This window comes from Alligator mississippiensis, chromosome 4 (assembly GCF_030867095.1).
Source record: "Alligator mississippiensis isolate rAllMis1 chromosome 4, rAllMis1, whole genome shotgun sequence".
Lineage (NCBI taxonomy): Eukaryota > Metazoa > Chordata > Crocodylia > Alligatoridae > Alligator > Alligator mississippiensis.
Genome location: NC_081827.1, coordinates 79,310,016 through 79,328,570, shown reverse-complemented (window position 1 = coordinate 79,328,570; position 18,555 = coordinate 79,310,016). Strand labels below are relative to the sequence as shown.

Sequence of the window (18,555 nt, the reverse complement as noted above, 5' to 3'; positions counted from 1 at the left end):
CCAGGAATTTGTTAACCATTTCAGATAGTACAATTCTATTTCACTGTTGTAAAAGCTAAAATAGATACTTCACCCTGTGTAGAATAATGAAATATAAGTAAACAAATTATATTTGTTAGTTCCTCTTACGCGAGCCTTCATAGAAATTAAAGAAGGTAAATGTTAAGTTTGTGCAACGCGTTCATAAATATATGATTCCAGTCACGAGTGGGAAAGAGTTTTGCCATACCGGGTGGTACAGGATATATTATAAATGCAAAGTAAAATTATATATACATTGGCATTAGTGGATTGAACAGAAAGTAACTTTAGATTTATGTGTGCAGATTCAACATATTCACGTATCTCAATTTTTCTCCCCCCATTTTGAAATGATAGTGGCATAATGCACAGACTATAGTCCTTTCAAGTGGCTTGCACTTCCTTTCTGGTTAATGTTGCTTACCTTTACCAATTTCCTGAGAATCTGCTGCACCAACTACTATGTCAGGTTCACGTTTACCTCTCTTTCCTACACAGTGACTACCACTCCTTTGAAGACAGTCCTGAGGAGGTGGCCCTTCTTCATCCATGTTGGATTCAGATGTTACCTTACCAGATGTAAGTAGCTCAACCTTGTTGGGTCCTGGCCAGTCAGCATTGCTACTAGCTTGTGTAGTATTACTGGTCATCGCTGTAAGTTACAAAGCTGAGGGCCCAACAACAGGTGGGGCTTCAACTGTTGCAGCTGTGCCGTGTTCAGCAGTCAAGCCTGTGTTTCATAATTAATCAATGTGCTAAACAATTTTTGGTGTCACTTGCACTACGTATGATAAAGGACTTTTGTGTGCACTCACAACCACAGAGTGCTATTTCTTAAATTCCCAGTAATCATAGGTCAGTGCCTTTCAGCCTACATATAGTTGCCAAGGAGCATGTATTCCCCTTTTCGTGACCTGATTGATTTGGTGATTTTTCACATGTTGCTGCAAGTCCAGTTTTAATAAGTCGAACTGTGACCTGAGATTCTGGCCCATAAAAAGCATTGCCAGCATCTCATTTGTTAAAGCATGCATGGAATTCCAGTATACTAGCAAAAAGCAAGCTATCTTCTACTGTTCTGACTCTTCTTTCATGGAGGGTATTTTTGAAAGACTGTACAAATCATTCAGCCAGCCCATTTGTGACTGGGTGTTATGGTGCAGAAATGTTGTGCCAGGTAACATTTTTCGCCATGAATTCTTGAAATTCATCTGAACTGGATCATGGGACATGATTGATTACAACTTGTTCGGGCACTCTGATCCTTACAAACAGACTCTGCAATTTTTCTACTGTCTGTGCTGCTGTAACAGTTTTTGCAGAAAACTTTTGGCCATTTGGAGTGAACGTCCACCACCACTAGGTACATCATTCCAAAAATTGTCCTGCAAAATCAGTATGCATCCATTGCCAGGAAATAGAAAGCCATTCCTGTGGATGTAATTCTACTGATTTTAGGCATCTTCTCTACCTGTTGGCATCCCTTAACAAGTTTCTCTATTTGTTTCATTTCTTGTGATTTTCTTGAAACCCATATTCTTCCTGATATTCCAATACTCTCTTCAGATTTTTCAGATGTTCTTCATTGTTTTCATCAGTTACAATAACGTCATCCAAATAACACTTTTCTCAGAAATGCTTTATAGAACTTGATCCGTTGAGGGGAGGCAATGCCAAACACTAATCTATTATACCAGTATAAACTTTTTTTGCATATTTGTGGTAAGATTACCAATTGAATCATCTACTTCCATCCTTTGCTAAATTTTGTTAAATCTCTGCCCCCCTACTAATGTGGCAAAAATATCTTTATTTTGAGGTAAGGGATATTTATCAACTTTCAATACAAGGTTTACAGTAACTTTCAAGTCCTCATGTTACTGCACTGTGTTTTTTACATTCGGCATTATAGGCATGGCCCACTCAATCCAGGGAACATTTAAAACTATGCCTTCTCTTTCTAGATGATCCAATTCTGCATCTACTTTAGCATGCCAGCTGTAAGGAACTGGCTGAGCTTTGTGAAACTAGGCCTGGGCATTTTAATTGATCATTATCCTACCTTTGATGTGTTTTAAAGTTCCTATGCCTTCACTGAACAGTTCAGAGGCCTGGTTTAATATCCCTTCTAATTGTTGTTTAACTGTTTCTGCAGGGGGACTTTTGAAAATGCATGTAGCATCTTTACACAATTCTAGTCCAGGGGAATCTCTCTGAACCATTCATGACCCCACAGAGCAGGTCCCCCTTTTTCAATTATGTAAGTCTAAGAGATGCTGTTTATTATTAGATTCTACAGCACTGACACCAGCCCCTTGGCATAATCTTCTCTCATGTTTTTAATTTCATATTTTAAAAGGGTTTTCTTTATTTAGAATATGAGATAATAGACACTGTAGATCCTTTATCTAACTCCATTTTAGGGATTTCCCAACAACCCAGGGTGTCAGCCAGATGACTAATTTATCATCCTTGTTCACATGATACAGGCCTAGGCTAGGTACTCCATTCTCACTATCTGTGTCAGTACCATCCCCATGTATTACATATCATTTTATTTCCTTTTCTGTATCTTACGATCCTCTTCCTTACTTTCCTTAGTCCGGCACTATGCCCCCCAGATACCAGTCAGTCCCCCAGGGCCGATCTCACTCACTGTAAAAGTCCCCCTTCCTGCCATCTTCACTTCAGGGGACCATGCCCCTGCTGCTGCAGCAGTGAGAAGGGGCACAATGCTGACACGGGCTGCTCCGCCCTGGCCAGGCAGACCCCAGCTCAGGTACACGATGGTGGAAAGGGGACAGAGGGGGAGGATTAAACCTCGCTTCATCTCCATTCACTTCATGCTGCTGCTGCCATGCCCCCTGCTGCTCGAGTAGTGAAGACATAGTGAAGGCAGGGGTGGGAAATCCCAGCTGGGATGTGCTTGGAGGAGGAAGAGGGAAGCAGCCCCTGCTTCCCCCTTCCTCCTCCAAGCACATCCCAGCAGGGGCCACTTCAGGCCAGAGTGGGGGTTTCAGCTTGCTGGGGCCTGGCCACACCCCACAGCCCCTGGCTCAGTTTCCCTTCAGCCAAGGGCTCGCTCTAGTGCCCCCCGGCTTCTAGCCTGAACCACTGCAGAAATGTTTCTGCATTTCCCAAATGTCTATTCACTTGCAAATCAGTTCAATTTACCCAGGTGAGACTAACCTGCAAAGATTGAATCAATTAAGGCTTGGGATTTTTGAATGTCTATACTTATCGATAGTATTCACAAGTTAAGATAATAGTGCCTCTCACTCTTTTACTTTACAGACAGGAAATCTGGGCATTGTACAGGCAACATTCCTGGCAGCTGGAGAACTTCAACCAACATTTCTTATGTTCTTTTCTGAGGACTAGATCATTTGACTGACTATCCAGTACTGTTGTATTACACTAAGCTATTCTACAGCATGAAAGCATTGACAATGAAGTTCCATCTCTTTTGGGCTGGACATGCATATGAACAATGAGTGCATGTATATATAGTGGGAGAGCTGGAGTATGATCACCTAGAGGGAAGGCAAAAAAGCAAATGGTAAACCAACTGACATTCCATCTTATTCATTGTGGGATAGCAGTTTCAAGGGGAAGTCAAAGAAAGTATTGTCCTCTTTGAGCAGCGAAACAGTAACAATCTCCAAGAAAAGCATACTAGACTTAAAAAGCAACAGCAATAGAAATCACAAACTATGCGTCTGCCTTAGGACTGTGGGTGGCAGGGCAGGGAATGAGAGTGAAGCTTTTTGTTGCAAATGGATTTAGTGAGTCAGACACATTCTCACTACATCCTTAGGAATCCTTCAACTGATTTCTCATCCTGCTGAAATGAAGAGATTGAATTACAGTAGGTGCCATGTCTGGGTCATCCCCAAATCTGGAAGGCTGATGTTGACAATGACCGTTATCTTAACAGGCTGTTCAGCTCCCCCAAACCTCTTGTTGCTAATGGAGAGTCTCACTTTTCAGAATTAAATCAACAGAGCTCTTTGGACAAACACAGGAAGGCAAAACAATGACTCAATACAGCACCCCCTCAGCAAACATTTGTGGGTAGCTTTAGGATAGTAAATGAGTCATTAGCTACGCTGAGGGCTAAAAAGCCCAGGAACTAAGGAGAAAAAGAAGCTTGTGCTGGATAAGAGGTGAGAGGTGGTTAGCTGTGCTAGTCTGAAGTCAAGCAGAAAGAAGGGCAGGGTGGCATCTTGGAGACTAACTCATTCAAAAAGGCATAAGCTTTCATAGGTGACAGCCTTGTTCATTAGATGCTAGTCTAGACAAAGTAGACCATTGCCTATGAAAACTTATGCATGTAGGAAGAAGTTAGTCTTGAAGGGCCTAGTCACATGCTGCATTTTGAGCTTCTTAAATGTTGATCACTGTTAGTACTAGCTTGAGCTTGGAGCAACTACACATTAAGGCTAAAAATCTTCTCTGACTGTCCCCCACCTCCACAGCTATGGCTTGCCACTACCAGGCTGGTGAGCCAGGGCAGACTCCTACCCCTGCTCTAAGTGGGGAGGTGTGAAATATGGGGGCAGGAGCAGGAATATGAAGCTGGCAGAATTAATAGGATGGAGGTGGGTACTGAAATTGGAGCTTGAGGAAAGATGATGCAATGAAATAAGTCAGTCACTGATGGATAAAATAAAAATAAATTATTTTTTAAAAGAATTTAAAAAGAAATTAAGGAGAAATGAAGGTCTTGTGGTTTAATACATTGGAATTTGGGTGTGGGGGTGTACTGGTCATACTTCCTGGGGTGGCTGGGAGGTGGGAGCAGTAAGAGAAGGTGCTTTTGGGGGAGCTACTGCCCCTGCCCCAGGAAGGAAGCCCCAGCTCATGGGGACCTGATCCAGCCCCCAAACTCATTCTCTGCCCCTCACCCCTCCTTGACCCCACTCTTCGCTTGATGCCATAACCAGCCCCTGGGCAATAGAGTTCAGGAGGTAGAAAGTTTGTCCACAAAGAACAAGAGAGTGAGGAGGGGATGCTGCATCCTGGGTTGCTGGAGGACTGCAACCTGGGCAGCTCATCTGTGGGGAGTGGCTGCATATTAATGGAACACAAGCCTGAGTAACATGGATCAGAGATAAACCTACCCTGGAGTGGCATAACTTTAAGCCATCTAAAGTGTTCTTAAAACTAGTTTCAGGGCCACTCTTCCCTGGCTTCTGGATGAAAAGTGACACTCTTTCTATGGGAAAGTAACTTGCTGAGTAGGTTGCTGGAGACTGGATGCCTAGAGAAACTAGGCCAGCCACATAATCATCCTAGTGGTCTGCAGACTGGGTGTGCTTTTAAAAATCTTTTTCTCTCTTATGCTTTGTTCTTACAGCTAAAATTAATAAGTTATTTGATTCTAAGAAAGTTGCCTGGTCACAGACTCTCAAAGTAAAGAAGAACAGAAGCTGAAATCAGTCAGACCTGCTAAGTTAAAACAGGTGACACACAGGATACAGTATCTGAGGCTCCAGTCTAAAAGTGGGAGAACTGCATCTGCATGACGCTACTCCAGGGAGGAAGCAGGAGGCCTGACACATGAGGAGGTGAAAATATGAGGAAGTGGACTCGGAGAACCACAAAGTGGGAAGAGGAGCAGCTAGACCTGCAATGGACCACAAAGCATAAAAATGGGATTCATTATTTTTTTTTGCTCTGCATTCCATTCCCTGTCAAGACTTATCACATTTCATACCTGATGGGAGACTACAAAGTATAACTGCATATCCTAAGGGTTTAAATGGTGTGTGTCAAGAGCAGAAGGTGCTTTAGGATCAAGGGGTATTTTTATCTAAACAGGATGCTCATTTCTACACTGCTGGATTGTCTTGCGCAACCATAGAAGAGATATAAAGAAGCAAATAAATAGAAGTCTCCTGGGGTACTCTAAAGAGGAGTTCAGAAGAGATGGCCTAAATTTCATGGGACTGTGCTCTGTTTTCTCAAGGATTTTCATGGTTTTCAAGCTGTACCTCCTTTGACTTCTGAAAGGCTTTTCTTCTGAGCTTAGAAAACTGAGTTTCCTTTTTGAGGCACTCCTTGTTTGTTTGTTTTTAAGTAGTTTTCTTTTTCACTACTATTTTCATTAGAGAGGAATCATCCAGAATATATAGAACATTACTGAGAAAGTTGTTTTTTTTTCCTAATATCCAACCTAAACCTCCCTTGCTGCAAGTTGAGACCATTGCTCCTTCTTCTGTCATCTGTCACCACTGAGAACAGTCTAGTTCCATCCTCTTTGGAACCACCCTTCAGGTAGTTGAAGGCTGCTATCAAATCCCCTCTGTCTTCTTTTATGCAAACTAAATATGCCCAGTTCCTTCAGCCTCTCTTCATAAGTCATGTGCGCCCCTAACCATTTTTGTTGCTCTCTGCTGGACTCTCTCCAACTTGTCCACATCCTTTCTATAGTAGGGGATCCAAAACTGGACACAGTACTGCAGATATGGCTTCACCAGTGAAGAACAGAGTAGAATAATTACTTCCCTCAATCTGCTGGCATTACTCCTACTAATGCAGCCCAGTATGCTGTTAGCCTTCTTGGCAACAAGGGTACGCTGCTGACTCATATCCATCTTATTGTCCATTGTAAAACCTAGGTCCTTTTCTGCAGAGCTTCTGCTTAACTAGTCAGTTCCCAGGCTGTAGCAGTCCATCGGATTTTTCTGTCCTAAGTGCAGGACTTTGCACTTGTCCTTGTTGAACCTCACAAGATTCCTTTTGGCCCAATCCTCCAATTTGTCTAAGTCACTCTGAATCCTAGCCCTACCCTGCAGTGTATCTACTATACCCCCAGCTTGGTGTCATCTGCAAACTTTCTGAGGTTGCAATCCATCCCATCTTCTAGATCGTTATTGAAGATGTTGAACAAAACCAGCCCCTGGACCAACCCCTGGGACACTCCACTTGAATACCAGATTGTCACAGAGTACCTGGGTACACTGCTCCTAAAGAGGGGAAACTGCTAGGGAAAGAGCCCTAGCAGTGAGTAAAGAGCACAGCTGTTGGTTACCAGGGGCAACTGGAGCTACCAAGCGATCACACCTGCCAGCGGTCAGCTGACTGAAAGGGGCAAGGCTTGGCTCCCTTATAAACCGTAGGGGCTGAGGCCAGAGGAGTTCCCTGCCAGCAGCTAGAGAGGAAGGAGCTCTCCCTGAGCAAAGCTGCGAGGAGAGGCCTGACTGCAGGTACAGCCGAAGCCGGGTAAAGGATGGTGCATCCCTGGAGTGTTTGAGTAACGTGGTTTTAGCCGAGCGGCTTTAAGTTTTGTTATAGCTGAGGGGGCTTGTGGTTGTGTTGCTGTTTAAAGACCGGTGGTTTGGGTGAGGCTATTAGGGTTTGGAGGAGGCCTCATAGGGGACCCACAGCAGTGTGGGGACCCCAGCGCCATTGAGGGCATAGCAGTCAGGGTGCACTGACCCTAGCCTCAGAGAGAGGGGGGCAGCATTGTTGAGAAGCCCCAGAGAGAGGGGGGCAGAGCAAGACAGGGCCATGCAGGGCCCAGAGAGGACAAGGGGGCTGAATTATAACAGGGCCCAGACAGAACAATGTCTATTCCATCTGCAAGGCTTGGGGTGTGGTAAAGGGGTGGTTGGAGCCACACATAGCCCATACGGCTAGGGTGCCCCAAAACACCCACTATAGAATGGGGCCCACAAAGGGGTCCAGGAGCCCACGCGGCTCAGAGCACATCTAAACCATGTCCAAGAAGACATGAAGGCAGCCTCCCTAATATAGTTGAACACCAAAGATGTGGCGGATGAGAATTTGAGGGTGCCCTTGGGCCAACTTGGCATGGGAAAGGGGGCCTTGAGGAGATCACGGCCCTCCTGCAGGACCCCGCGCCATGACACAGATGCCAACCAGATGTTGAGCCATTGATTACTACCCATTAAGCCTGACAATCCAGCCAGGTTTCTATCCACCTTACAGTCCATTCATCCAACCCATACTTCCTCAGCTTGCTTGCAAGAATGCTGTGGGAGAGAGTATCAAAAGCCTTGGTAATGTCAAGGTATACCACATCCACTGCTTTGCCCGCATCCATAGAGCCAGTTATCTCATCATAGAAGGCAGTCAGGTTAGTCAGCATGGATTCACCAAGGGCAAGTCATGCCTGACTGTTTCTAATCACCACCTTCTCCTCCATGTGCTTAGAAATGGATTCTTTGAAGACCTGCTCCACTATTTTTTTCCAAGAACTGAGATGAGGCTGACTGGTCTGCAATTCCCAGAATCCTTCTTTTTCTCTTTCTTAAAGATGGGCACTATATTTGCCCTTTTCCAATCATCCAGGACCACCCACAATTACCATGACTTTTCAAAGATAATAGCCAGCAGCTCTGCAATCACATCAGTCAACTCCCTCAGCACCCTCAGATGCACTGCCTCTGTCCCCATGGACTTGTACACATCCAGTTTTTGTAAATAGTCCCTAACTTTTCTTTCATGATTGGGGGTTGCTTACCTTGTCCTTAAACTGTGCTGCCCAGTACAGTAATCTAGGAGCTGACCTTGCCTGTCAAGACCGAGGTAAAAAAGGCATTGAGTACTTCAGCCTTTTCCTCATCTGTCACTAAGTTGCCTCCTCCATTCGGTAAGGGACCCACACTTTCCCTGACCTTCCTCTTGTTGCTAATATACTTGTAAAATATTCTTGTTAGCCTTGCTAGCTACAACTCCAATTGCGCTTGGGCTTTCCTGACTTCATCCCTGCATGCCCAAGTAATAGTCTTATACTCCTCCCAAGCTCCGTGCATTCATGTACAGACTCCTGAGGTGACTAGCTGATTGCCCTACTTTCTCAGGAAGAATGAGGCCTCCCTTGCTGTCTCCTCCTGCTTCTGGTTCTTCAGGTTCCCCACTTAGCTCAGGGTTTTGTTCTCCATTCCCTGGCAAACCTAATTTAAAGCCCTCTTCACTAAATAGTACAATAGACCCATATCATTTGTACTGATTGATTCACAACCCACTTAATTCACAACAGGTGGATGAATTAAGGATGAACCATTCAGCTGTTTGCTGAAGCTTTTACTTCAAAGAGTGCCACTTCTCTGATCAACTGGAGAAACTTAGGAATATAGTTCTATGAGGTATCCAGGTTCTGTTATAACAAACTTTGTCATTACAGTGAAAAGTACAAAACTAAACCAGACTTTTACTAATAATTATCCATAAGTTAGAGTTGTGTGATGTACTAAACACAAGCCAAGAGAATGACATTACAACGAGGAGAGAGAACAGACTAAATCAACTCCAGTCTCCAAAATGTGAGAAAGTAGGAGAAAATCTAATTGAAATATTTATCTGAACTGATTAAATGTATTTAAAGACATCACGAGGAAAAAACTTTTTAACCCAACAAAAAAGAAAAAGATGGCAGAGACAGCTTAGTTAGCAAATTGCCCAGTGTTGAAAATGAACAAGAAGAACAAGTGGACACAGGAGATAAAACATATGGTAAATTTTCTGTTCTGGACAGATTTAAAGGTCTGGTGTCTTTCACTTCATTTCAGAAATACTTGTCTGTTTTTCTGAGGCATATGGAGTGTTTTCTCAGATGGCATCTTGCTGTTGCTTTTGATATGTAGGCTGCTGGAGTCTGTGTGTTCTGAAAGGCTGACACTAGCAAGCAGTCTTCCGGATGCCAGGCAATCCAGAAAAAAAAAAAAAATCATATTTGTGTTCATTGGTGAAAACTCAGAAAGGTATATTTGTCCTTAGGCAGCACTTCAGTCGGTATGATTAATGGTCAGTCACAGCCGGCATTAGGGAAAATGATACCTGGGCAAAGTTGTATTTTGTTGTGTGTCCTCCTAACCCCTGTCCATTTAACAAATTAAGATGTCATCTCAAAGTTTTTTAATTTACTAAAAAAAAATACAGAAGAGAAAATGACACACAATTCAATTAAATTTAATTCTATTCAAATAAATGGTACAAGTCATAAAAAATAACATTGTAGCTGTGACAAACTACATTTTAAATTAAACACTAAAGTTATAAATAATAATTTAAAAAAAAAAAAGTTTCACCAAGATTCCAAGACTCAGAAGATGACTCTGCATGCCTTTGCTGCCACAAATTCTGATATTGCTTGTGCCACAGCATTCTTAATAGACAGGATAGCTAGCAAAGATAGCCTGTCATCTCCTATGGTTAATTGCAAATATGTTTGTATGAGCTTTAAAGTCAAGAAGCTCCGTTCGCTGCTCACCACCAATAGGGCTATGGTTAGCAGGATCTTGAGTGTTATCCATATGTTTCAGAAATTGTCATGAAGTTCATTGTCGTAAAGAAATTGTAGAACTTCTTGAGGAGCACTACAGTGCATTGGAAGTAAATTTTGGAGATAGCTGAGTTCTTTGCAGAGGAGATTTTTCCGTATGTCAAAGCACAATGAAGGTACTTACTGTGCTTCTTCATAGTTCTTTTGTCAGAAAGTTGTGTCATGTTATATAGAAAGTCTCAAAGGGTCACATGTTGATTCATTTGCTCCAAACATTCTTCCATGGACACTTTAACTGTGTCTATATGCCAGTTGAAAATTTCAACTTTGAACTTGACTTCTGGACTGTTACCCATTTCATCCTCACATTCATAACTGAACTGACACTTTTTTTTATGATGAACACATGGGGCTGGTTTAAAGGCTAGATCAACACCAAGATTATGCAAGTATCCTGTTTTACCCTTTGCTCTGCTTTGACCCACATTTAGCAGGAATTGAAACAACTAGGTGACTTATCATGATGCACAAGAATCTGAAACATATGCTTCCAATCATTCAACAATTCAAATGCTAGGGATGATTTTGGATTCAAGTCAAAGAGCTTGCAGCAGAAACATAAAACCTGGTCAGTGGAGCATGAGTAAAGCAACCAGTGACACTTCAGAACTTTGCCATTTTCACAATTTCTGTATAAAAATGTCATAGAAAAATGGTAAATCTGATCATCCAGAAGGAAATCCATGTCCTTTACTTTTGATGGACCATTGGTCACTGCCAAATCTTGAATTTTGGGCATTAGATTGGGCCATAAAACGGGGGGGCTGGACTCTATGATCTCACAAGGTCCCTTACAGCTCTAATCTTCTGTGAATCTGTGTATGTAAATGGCATCATCAACACCTACAAAGGGAATCATTTAATCTCTATCACTAGTGGCATTGTCATCATTCTGGTCTGGATGAAGAATTTCTGTTTCACTTGGGTCTCTGTTTCTCTTGCAATGATTCTTGAAAGCTGAATTGTGGTTCATCACCAAGGGAAGTGGCGATGGCTCCTACCCTGGGGGTCTTTAAGAGGAGGCTTGATGTCTACCTGGCTGGGGCCATTTGAGCCTGGTTTTCTCTCCTGCCCAGGGAGGGGGGTCAGACTTGATGATCTACAAGGTCCCTTCTGACCCTTCTTCTATGAATCTATTAATTTTTCATCTGATGTATCCACTATGATGTCTCTTACTACTACTGCATGGGTTGTCATTAACAGATTTCAAATATTTTTTTCAACACATCTGCATCTATGTTCATTACAGTCACTAACTGAGCTTTTCATTTCCTGTTCTGCATGCCTGACATCTTATTAGGCATTTGCAACACTATATTTCCTTCTAGTTTCACAGGTTGCAGTGGTGGGAGCATAGAACTGGGTGGGTGGAGAGGCATGAGGCTGTGCTTTCCCTATGCAGGGCCCTTGTATGAGAGATAATAGAACTGTCAATTAATAGAAAGATGGGAATACAAGTATTGCAAGTGACAGCACTGGCAGCAGCATTGGCCAGGGCTCTAGGGCTCAGCCAGAGCTGCTGCCACTGCATCAGCTATTACTGGGCTGGCCTGAGAAACCATGTGCCCTGTGCCTTGGTCTGGAGTGAGGCCAGAGCCATGCTGGAGCTCAAGGTTAAGCAGATGGCGAGGCAGAAAAGGGGCAACACCAAGGGGTCATGCACCTTGGGGTTCAAGTAGGAGGGAGGAAAACAGCAGGGCAGCAAGAGGTAGGAGTTAGACCAAGAGTAGACAAAATACAGCCCATGGGCTGGATCTGGCCCGTCAGGCCATTTTTTCCAGCCTGCAGGGCCCCTAAAAAACTTTTTTTTTTTTTTTTTTTTTTTTTTTTTTTTTTTTTTTTAAATCAATATTTATCTTCCCCTGGCTCCTGTTAAGGATGACAGGAGCCAGGGGCAGTAGGCCCCAGGGGAAGCCATGGCAGGTGCATGGAACAGGAAGGCCCCCCAGCCCCTGCCTACCAGAGGCTTCTGGCCTGAGACCGTGGTGCTGTTCATGCCTGCACTGGTACAGGAAATTCAGGTAAGAATGTGGGACAATGGGGATCACCCCAGTCCTCAGGGCTGGACCAGGCCAGCTCCTGCTGAGTCCTGTAGTGCACCCACACAGCTGGAAGCAAGCAGGCACACAGGAGCCAGTGACAGCTGGGATCCTTTCACCCAGGCAGGCAAGCACAGGGCGCACTGAGTGAGGACTGTGTGTACTGGTCCCCGCCTGTACCCTGGGACTGAGACTGGGCCACTGGGGGTGAGCAGATGCATAGGAGCCAGATGAGAGCACAGGGCCTGCACCAGTGCCCTGGAGCCAGCACCAGCAGGGCCCAAGATAAGGCAGCGAGAGTACAGGCTGGCAGGGCTCTATGGATCCTGGGCTGGGCTGCACCAGCAGGGAAAAGGGGGAGCTTGTCTGGCTAAAAGCCTGAAGAAGCGGAGGAAATGGAGCGGAAGTTAGATCACATGCCTGAGGCTTGGGGCAGCAATGGCCCAGCTTCCCTCCCCCACCACAGGAGGTCCCAGAGGGCACCACCACCCTGGCAGGGAGGTCCGGCCCCCATCCCCTGCGCCACAGGGACCTGGCGGCCTGCTGGCAGCTCACCCCCTGGCCCCAGGATGGAAAGAGAGACTCTGCCAGGAGCAGAAGCAGGCCTGCAGATGCTTTTGTGCTCCTGAGGCCACTACAAGCCCAGGGGCAGCTGGGGAAGCTCCTGTCCAGCCCTGCAGTCAACACAGAGGGGGCACCTGGGGCTGCTACAGGGTGGCATGAGCCGGTGGGGACCCAGCCCTGGGCACTGGAAGCCTGGGAAGGCCAAAGGAGCATAAAAGTGGTCATGGGCCCAATCCTCCTTCTGGAGGAGCCTCTCCACCTGTCCTAGGACCAGGAGCTGAGCTACCATCAGGCCACCAGGCCCCTGTGGTAAGAGGGGTCCAGATCTTCCCCCTGGGCAGCGGCACCCTCCAAGGCCTCCTGCGAGGAGGAGCAGATGGGCTGTTGCTGCCCCAAGCCTTAGGCATGTGATTTAACTTCCACGCCACCTCCCTATGCCACATCCCCACTGGCTCATGCCACCACCAGCAGCCCTGGGTATTCCCCAGCACTGCCCTGGGGGCCAGACAAGCCCTTCCCTGGTGGCCCCCCGGCCTCCTGGCAGTGACATGAGCCTCTAGAATGCAAAAACGGCTATGAGGCTTGGAGCAGCAAGAGCCCAGCTTCTCCTTTCCCCCACAGCTGGCCCTGGGGGGTGGCACCACCTTGGGAAGGGGAAGACGCAGGCCCCTCCACACACCAGAGGCCCAGTGGCCTGCTGGCAGCTTGCCCCCTGACCCCAGGATGGGTGGGGAGGCTCTGCCAGGACCAGGATTGGGCCCACAGCCACTTTTGTGTTATGGGCTGCCAGAAACATGGGGACTGTCTGGGAAGGGCCTGGCCAGCCTGGGGGCCAGTGTGGGGTGGCGTACAGCTAAGGCCATGCAGGGGGGGGTGGCACAAGCCAGCGGGGACCCAGCACAGGGTGCCAGAAGCCCAGGAAGCCTCCTCCAAAGTTGGATCTGAGAAGTGCACCAGGTGCATTTGGGCTCTGTGCTATTGCAGAGTGGGGATGGGTGCTGACTGGCTCAGGGGGGAGTTTGCAGGGTGTTCCCATGCACACCCCAGATACCCGCAAACCCCACAGTCACACCCTCCTCCAAACACAATCGTGCATCCCACAAATACCATACCTACACACACGCATCCGCAGCTCTCCACAAACCCCACACCCCATGCACTATACAAGAGTAAGATTGCATTTTGAGCTATTATGCAATCACTTCTACATATATAGCACAAACGCACACAAATTGGGTCAAAAGTATATATTTTAATAAAAATATATAATTATGGGTATTTGATTTTTAGTACATAATTTGTTTTTTGTCCAGTTCTAAGATACCAAACCCTCTTGCCCAAAGGAGTACTTCCAGGGCAAAGGTGAGGGACTTCTGGTGGCAAAGGTCAGAGGTTAGGGGTGGGACTTCTGGTTCCAAGATTGTGACCAGGGTGCGGGGCACCTGTCAAGGGGCAGGGCTACCCATGCAGTCCTCAACAGCTTGCCAAAACTCACTAGGCAGCCTGAAATAATTGCCTGCCCCTGAGTTAGACTCTCTGAATCCCTCACCCCCTGTCACTTTTTTTTTTTTTCCCCAGTGCGGGGGGGGGGGGGGGGGGGGGGGAGGGGAATCTTAAGATGACCCCCCCATAATTAAATTATATATAGAAAATGATAACAAATGTATACTTTTTCCATGTATAACATCTAATTATGGGGGGTCATCTAAAATTCAGAGTCATCTTGAATTCAGGTAAATATGGTAATATGTTAATGTTTGTAAACTGCTTTAAATATGAAAAGTGCTGTGTATTATTATTTGTTGATGGCCTGTAAAATGTTTTTCCACATTAGAAATGTTTTAAGTATTATGCTATACAAGAGACAAAGATGAGTTTCTTTGCTTCTAGTTAGATTTTTTCAAAAAGCATTGATTTTATTAAATTAAAGATAATTCATGTAAATCCTACTGAGGGTGAAAATAAAATGCGGTTCTCAGTAAAACATTTCTGTGATTTTTGTATATATTATGAAGGTAAATTGATACCTCTATAATACTTTTCTTCTCCTAACAAACATATACAGGTATTGAAAACTGAATCACTTTTCCTTTGTAATCTGACCCATCACTGACTCCAGAACAGTCTGCGGTGGAATTAATTGGTACCACGATCAAGTACACATTTTCATCAAATAACAGGGAGGACAAGACACAGATTGGTTCATCTTTTACCGTGAGTATACAGAATTTGCCACTGAACTCAGTTGCTAGTCTCACTACTGAAGACTACTTATTTGTTGGATCTTAATAAAAAAAAATTATGCATCAATTATCAGAGCAAAATCAATCTCTGGCCTGCCCAGATGAGTTCCAGTTTCAAATAAAGAATCAATTTCTTCATTCATGAAGGGTCATGGAGTAGATGAATAGTCTCATAAAGTGCATAAAGGACGTTTTTAAAAGCTTTAATTTGTAGCAAGTTCAAGAAAAATGCACGCAGAACACAATCCAAAAAGGCATGTAATTTTTTTAACTAATCTTACCAATTATAATATAAAACAGGTGAAATGGAAAGTAAAATGTTCTTTCATTCTAGCCCTGAACCAATTGTCTGTTTTCCCTGAAGGTATTCCTCATATTAACTTCTGTCTTTGTATGATTTGCCTTCAACAGTGGTTCCCTTTTCAAAGCGTATTTGGTTTATTTTGTTAGCCTATTAAAACTCAATGCTGAGATCTCTCAATTAGCTTCCACCATTATAAAACCTGCGTACCCTGGACCTTCACCTTTCTAAAATTCTTATTTGCAAAATTTAATTTTCTTCATTCCCATAGAAGAGATGGGGGTCTATTCATGAAATTGTATGGGAAGGTTTAGATGTACATCTTCAGGAACTAAATTTATTTTCTAGAAGCACTGAAGAAAAAATTCCTTAATTTATTTGATGAAATAATGCTGAGGAATGTAAGGCACATGGGCTGAGAGCATTGACTCCATAGAAATTCACATACATCTATGTACACTGTCAATCTATTTTGTGATTAATCAGCTGAGCAGTAACAGCTGACCAGAAGTCAGGGTGTGTGGCAATGACCAGGATAGCAGGGAGGAAATTGGTCATAAAGGCACAATATCCTGAAGGAGCATGTTTGGAACCTATTAAGTTGTGGCCAGGTGATAGAGCACAGCTCGGGATCCACCAGGCACTAGTAGTATCAAAGCATCTTCTTGGTTGTCAGTCAAGCAATGCATAGTAATATGCAAGGAAAAAGTAGTATGTCACACCTTTTCAAAGCCCCCAACATAGTAAGTTGTTGATTTCAATTAAATGAGTGTCACACTTAGGCAAGTGGAAAATTTGTCATCAAAGTGTTTTTCTTTGTTTATTTTTTTTTTTAAAGAAAATTGAGTTTTCAATACCATGTTTTTTCCAAACAAGGTGCCTGATTTTCTCACAAGTGTTAGATGTTTCATTTGGAAAAAATGACCGTTTTCCAAACAGCTATAATCAACATGTTAAAACTAAACCTGGGTTTTGTCCAGCATGTGGATGTTGAATCTGTATCTCTTACCATTGGGCAAGTTTTTAAGTACTTTGCTCTTGTAAAAGTGTAACTGCATAGTGGAACTGTAATCTCACTTGTGTAAGACGTGGCAAAGCAAATATTAATGTCTTTTGACAATTTATCAGTTACTAATCGGACTTTTCATCTGAATCTAAATGTAGTCATTTTAAAAGTTGGGTATAACACTTGATGAAAGTGGAAAAAAATGCTAGCAATACTGTCTGAACTAAGATCAGAAGAAATGGCCTTAAGGAAAAAGTGGGTGATGTAGCTGCAGGGTCATCTTCTGTTTTGGCTTAAGCCAAAGTAGTGGAACACACAAATGTGCTTTAGAAAGGGTAGTGGGCAAAGAAAGGAGAAACATGTTTTAACTTAACATTGTCAAGAGAGATTCTTGGAAGATATAAATACATTTTTAACAACTTTAATTAAAGAACAAGGTGAAAATAGTCAAATACCTGAGAAGTTTCTGGTTTAACTTTTCTTTTTTCCTGGTTCCAGTATTTTTATGCTATCTATTGGATCAGATAATTGAAGTGATTGAATCTTGAATTTACCAACTAGATATTATTAGGCCAATTTTTATATATTGCCTTTTAAGCAATGATCTATTAGTTTCAACTGCTTTAAAAATAATATACAGGGTATTGTTAAAGGTAAAATTACTTTGGTCCTGAAAGGTATATTGATATGAAAGGGATGATTTAAATTGTTCAAACAGGAAAAATGGAATAACTTGAGATCACTGATCTTTTCAAGTCCAAGCCACTACTATAAATTCAGCTTAAATCAAAATTCATTAAGAGACTGATGTAGTATATGAAACTAGTTTGGTACACTCAGTACAGTTCCTAATTACCTGTCTACAGCAAAGACATAACCATTATAGTTGGTACTAGTTGTCACTCTCATTAAAAGTTTGATAGGAGAAGCCAAAGATGAAATCTGATTGGAGACTGAATGACCCTTGTTCCCTGAAGCTGGCTTTCAGAACATGATGGTTTACAATGATGGAATTAGGTTAGAAGCCATGGATCACTGTATCAGGGTCATAATTTTGGTCAAGGATCTGTGAACAGATCTCACAGGATGCTGTAGTTGCCACAGGGATTAGGGAACAAAAGAGATTATTTGTGGTATTGGAGCTAACTTTTGGCCCTGAGGACAGGAATAGATAAATGAAGGGAAGATGCCTAAGGGATCTCAGTGCACAGTGAAGGAAGCAGTTTTGCACAAGTTAGCAAAAATGAAGTAATAAGATTCAAATGTATTGAAGAGGACAGGGCAATCTCCAGTTTCATTTCTGCCTGCTTTCTGACCATCAGAACAGAAGAAAAGGAAAAATGCATCCCTCATTAAGAACCTGGATCTTCAGCTAGACCTTCCCAAGGTGAGATATAGATTTTCACCCTGATGTATAGATCTGACCCCAAAACTTCAGCCTGCTCCTAGATGGCAGAGAAGGAAAAAAAGTAACACTTGTCATTTTCTTTTCTGTAAGATGCTCAGATACTATGTTGATGGGGATTATATAAGAAAACACGTACAGGTGTTCTGTAGTGGGGAAACTTAGTATTTTTAGAATGGTTAGCTCAAAAATCAATTTGGAAATGCTTTTCCTGATCATGGAACATCTCCAACTGCAAATTTTTTTTTTTTTTTTTTTAAGTTAAAATCTACCATCCATGGTTTTGCATTGGCCATGCAAGTCCTCTTTGTGAAGGCTGTGCAATATTCTTGCTGTAGCACAGCTCTTCCTTCATCTGTAGTTATAATAGCAATAGGTTAAAATCCTGTTTCCTAACATGTAGGCTTCTCCTTTCAGGTCTCTTTCCACTCTGTTAAGTTCTCATTTGGCAAACATTTATGAAAAAAGGATAAGTGTGAAGGTAAGTATGTGTGAAAACACTTGCAGAATCCGTGCCTTTCTCTGCATATCTACAGCCACGTCTACAGTGCAGCTCCAGCACATGTAATCATATGCGAACTAACTTAAGTCTAGGTGTTGGTGAAGTCAGTTTGACACTGGCTTCAGGAGAGGCTGAATAACCCTGCCTGGGACCCAGATACAT

At 43.5% G+C, this 18,555-nt stretch overlaps 1 protein-coding gene across 1 annotated transcript in view; it reads left to right on the top strand.

Moving 5' to 3' along the window:
• The window catches only part of PPFIA2 (PTPRF interacting protein alpha 2), a 706,597-nt gene that overhangs the window by 51,735 nt on the left and 636,307 nt on the right, over positions 1 to 18,555 (top strand). Inside the window, exons 2-4 of the mRNA XM_059726131.1 lie at positions 520 to 600; positions 3,316 to 3,580; positions 15,002 to 15,150. The gene's annotated coding sequence lies outside the window, so the exon portion shown is untranslated. The remainder of the gene's footprint in view (positions 1 to 519; positions 601 to 3,315; positions 3,581 to 15,001; positions 15,151 to 18,555) is intronic.